This window comes from Prunus avium, unplaced genomic scaffold, assembly GCF_965620075.1.
Source record: "Prunus avium unplaced genomic scaffold, drPruAviu1.hap1.1 HAP1_SCAFFOLD_52, whole genome shotgun sequence".
Classification (NCBI taxonomy): Eukaryota; Viridiplantae; Streptophyta; class Magnoliopsida; order Rosales; family Rosaceae; genus Prunus; species Prunus avium.
The window spans coordinates 175,001-180,000 of NW_028276908.1; positions in this window are offsets into that span (position 1 = coordinate 175,001).

Below are 5,000 nucleotides of genomic sequence, written 5' to 3' on the forward strand. Positions count from 1 at the left end.
GGCATGCCGTGGCCTTGCCTCGCCATGCGATGCATTCCGACAAAGTGACGCGAAGCGGAAGCCTATCATGGCGTAAAAATGTCGACAAAATTTTTCGACATTTGAATAATGGGGTTTGACAAGGTTTGAAAAATTCAATACAAATGGTAGGCTTGAATGTCGACAAAGTGACGCGAAGCGGAAGCCTACCACGGCGTAAAAATGTCGACAGAATTTTTCGGACCTTGTCCTGCCATGGGCTGCGCGCAGCATGCCGGCAGCCTGTGCGCAGCGTGCGCACAGCATGTCGGCAGCGTGCGCGCTGCTGAGACTGTCGACAGAAATTTTCGAAACTTGTCCTGCCATGCGCGCGCGCAGCGTGCGCACAGCATGCCGGCAGCGTGCGCGCACCATGCCGGCAGCGTGCGCGCACCATGCCGGCAGCGTGCGCGCACCATGCCGGCAGCGTGCGCGCAGCTTGCGCGCAGCGTGCTGATTCTGTCGACAGTGAGGCTAGCGAAACTTGTCCTGCCATGGCGTGCGCGCAGCCTGTGCGCGCAGCTTGCGCATCTGTCGACAGTGAGGCTAGCGAACTTGTCCTGCCATGGCATGCGCTTCGCACTTGAGCGTGTGCTTTCGTGACTCCGTTGGGACATCCATGCGCTTATGAGGTAGTCCAAGTGTGGAAGGGGCAAGGACTTAAGAGCTAGAATGGTTGGTGTTGGCCGGGTTGTGCGTGTGAGGGGTATTTTGGGTATTTCGGAAGGTTACGGGAGGAACCTGAAGAAACTCAGAACACGAAAGATGTTCGTAATGACGAGATACACGCTATGCAACTGACGGTTCGCCATTCGGAGTTCGTACGAAGAAGTTATGCCCAATTATGACTCCTCGTGCATAGGTGATGTTCCCTCCTGGCAGAAGGCTAAATGCATAAAATGCTATATAGGGGGTGACATGGTGTCATGCTCTCCACCACCCCTGGTGCTTACACCCTTGTGGCACTAAGCGAGCATCCTTATGACATTGGAGGTTGTCATAAGGGCGGGCATGAGATTGTTGAAGGATAATCTATGTCTCCGAGGGAAAGGACTTCCCGAGGACAGTACGAACACGCGGGGCCGTTCGTATTGCGCATCGTTGGAAAGAGTGAGGTCAACGTATGGCATTCGCTATGCCGTCGGCTAGCGAGGCATTTGACGAGACTCGATGGACTTGGCTTGGGTTCGGCCTTGTCCAAGATGGAAGGAAGATATTCGGATGCCGGTACGCATGGGTTGCGACCCCATGCAAAGCATAGATGGTTATGTGGGACATTCGGAATACATATGTCGCCAAGGCTTGGGCGACATGCGAGCGTGACAGCTTGCGTGGATAGCTTGAGGATGTGGGCTATCGTGGTTGCTAACGGATGACCGACAGAAGTGTGGGTAAACCGATGGTGTGTTGGATCGCTATGTCTCGACTCGGACATGAGCGAGCCACGAGTTTGGCATGCGACGTGGTCGATGCAGTTGACGTGTCTTATGCAACGCTTGATGTATGGGCGTCGAGGGTTCGTTGCCGGATGCGGGGTGATTGTGTTGTCACAAGGAAGTGTGACTCGTTGTCTAGCTATGGGGCTTGGCGCCTATGGGAGACGACACATGATGGTGAACCTCTCGCGGAGTTGTGAGAGTCATGAAGTGGGGAGAAGGCTGACTGGGATTCGAAGGGATCCTGGGCCGCACGGGAGCGTTTGTGCGAGCGAAATCTGTGATTTGCTTCCGCCGCGCCGCGTCGCACGCTCGTCCCGTGACAAGTGGTATCAGAGCCGATCGATTTAGATGGTGGCTTCTGCTCAAACGATTCGCACCTTGGGTACAAACAGTGAAGCTCTGATCCCGTGACAAGTGGTATCAGAGCCGATCGATTCTAAAGGTGGTTTCTGTGTGAGGGACTCGTACCTAGAAGAGATTGGTGATGGAGGAACTTTGATAGCAAGGTAGCATGTCATTGCCTGTGACGGGTAGTGGACTTGCGAAGTTGGAAGAAGACCCCAACGTCACTGTGGATGATTGTTGGAATCAGGTTGTGTGACGGTTGTTGGAAACCCGTCTTGGTGCTGGATCCTATGGAAGGGTGAAGGTATCCAAAAGTTTGTCTCGAAGTTGTGAGAAGACATCAAGCAGGATGACTCTAAGATGGGGGATGATGGTTGGTTTTGCTGCTCGGTTGCCTAGTTTTCTAATCCGTGCACCAAGCGCCCGGAAGTCGGGTAGGCAGGGGTTCTGGCTTGTGACGAAGTGATGTTGCTTGTTCAGTTCAGGATGTGGGGAGGATGGGAGCGCGAGTTTGGTGAGAGTGTCAAAGATTGGCTTATACTCGAACTATAGCATACCATTGAAGGTTGTGGTAAACCGAGTTGGTGACATGGGTTGGACGGATGGTGCAAGACCTTTGTTCAGGGAAGAGTTGTGGGAGCTGAAGACCGAAATGGTGCAGTCTTCGAAGGGAGTAAGTCGCTGACGGACTGGGCTCCATTGAGGGAGTGAGTCGCTGACGGGCTAGGCTTTAATGAAGGAGTCACTTAAGTGGTTGCTCTTGCAATTGTGGAGGACGTGTGGGTTACGCATAATGTTCGACACAAGGTTGCTAACTAATATTCGGAATGCTGGTGTGTTCCAAAGGTGGATCCCAGAGTTTTCTTGTGAGGATGGTGGCTAAGGACGTAGGATGTCCGCACTTAAGGGCATGCAAAGAGTTGGAGTAGCTTTGGGGAGGATGTCTTACTTGTTCCCTTGTGGATGCTGCGGAAGTAGGTTCTGCCAAGTCCAAGTGTGGGCGTTGGTTAGGTGGTTCTACTCGTAGTAGGGAGGATGTCTTACCATGGTGAATTGCGAATGCCTAAGTGTTATGGAGCTAAGCTTCGGAGGCACGTTGGCGTGAGGGTGCGTCGACGAGATAAGTGGGGGAGACCCACGAACGCCATTGAGGTATGGCAGCGCATATGCGCAAGGGAGTTGGTGACGATTGTTGGACAAGGAGGTGCGGGACCTTGTTCGGAGGAAAACTGGTAGGAGCTCAAGACCGAAATGGTGCAGTCTTCGAAAAGAGTATGTCGCTGACGGACTAGGCTCTATTGAGGGAGTAAGTCGCTGACGGACTAGGCTTTAATGAAGGAGTCACTTAAGTGGTTGTTCCTACAATTGTTGAGAACAGATGGGTGGGGCACAAGGTTCGACATATGGTTGCTAACTGAGATTTGGAAGAGAGTGTTCCAGAGAGGTGGATCCGGAAGTCTCACTAAAGGCATGGGTTCCGAGGACATGGGGTATGTCCGCACTCGATGGCAGAGGGCCTAAGTGTTGCGGGGCTTTGCTGTGGTGGCACCTCGAGGTGGGGGTGTGCCAACGAGACAAGTAGGGGGAGAACCTCGAATGCCAGGAAGTGGCAGTACAGGAGCACAAACAAATGGAGGTGCCGTGGAGGACACACGGTTGGCTTCCGAGTCACACCCAGGTGGGGTGCATCTCTTTGAATGTGGAAAATGTGGAGGTACTTGACCAGCGGGCTATGTGGTTGTTCAGTGGTCGAGTGCGACAAGAGACGGAGGTCTCGGCCCAAAGAGGGAAAGACGTAGGACTTTGAAAGAGAAGTTCAAAAGGGTGAACACAGTGGTGCATTGTGGTCCATGGAGCGAAGAGAAGAGGATATTCCTATATGGTGTTGTTATGCGGCAGTGCAGTGGGCACGTCGACGAGGGCGTCGACACTATCAGTGGGGGAGAATGTCACGGATCGCACTTGAGCGTGTGCTTTCGTGACTCCGTTGGGACATCCATGCGCTTATGAGGTAGTCCAAGTGTGGAAGGGGCAAGGACTTAAGAGCTAGAATGGTTGGTGTTGGCCGGGTTGTGCGTGTGAGGGGTATTTTGGGTATTTCGGAAGGTTACGGGAGGAACCTGAAGAAACTCAGAACACGAAAGATGTTCGTAATGACGAGATACACGCTATGCAACTGACGGTTCGCCATTCGGAGTTCGTACGAAGAAGTTATGCCCAATTATGACTCCTCGTGCATAGGTGATGTTCCCTCCTGGCAGAAGGCTAAATGCATAAAATGCTATATAGGGGGTGACATGGTGTCATGCTCTCCACCACCCCTGGTGCTTACACCCTTGTGGCACTAAGCGAGCATCCTTATGACATTGGAGGTTGTCATAAGGGCGGGCATGAGATTGTTGAAGGATAATCTATGTCTCCGAGGGAAAGGACTTCCCGAGGACAGTACGAACACGCGGGGCCGTTCGTATTGCGCATCGTTGGAAAGAGTGAGGTCAACGTATGGCATTCGCTATGCCGTCGGCTAGCGAGGCATTTGACGAGACTCGATGGACTTGGCTTGGGTTCGGCCTTGTCCAAGATGGAAGGAAGATATTCGGATGCCGGTACGCATGGGTTGCGACCCCATGCAAAGCATAGATGGTTATGTGGGACATTCGGAATACATATGTCGCCAAGGCTTGGGCGACATGCGAGCGTGACAGCTTGCGTGGATAGCTTGAGGATGTGGGCTATCGTGGTTGCTAACGGATGACCGACAGAAGTGTGGGTAAACCGATGGTGTGTTGGATCGCTATGTCTCGACTCGGACATGAGCGAGCCACGAGTTTGGCATGCGACGTGGTCGATGCAGTTGACGTGTCTTATGCAACGCTTGATGTATGGGCGTCGAGGGTTCGTTGCCGGATGCGGGGTGATTGTGTTGTCACAAGGAAGTGTGACTCGTTGTCTAGCTATGGGGCTTGGCGCCTATGGGAGACGACACATGATGGTGAACCTCTCGCGGAGTTGTGAGAGTCATGAAGTGGGGAGAAGGCTGACTGGGATTCGAAGGGATCCTGGGCCGCACGGGAGCGTCTGTGCGAGCGAAATCTGTGATTTGCTTCCGCCGCGCCGCGTCGCACGCTCGTCCCGTGACACATGGCATGCGCTGTGCGCAGCCTGTGCGCAGCGTGCACGCAGCTTGCGCATCTGTCG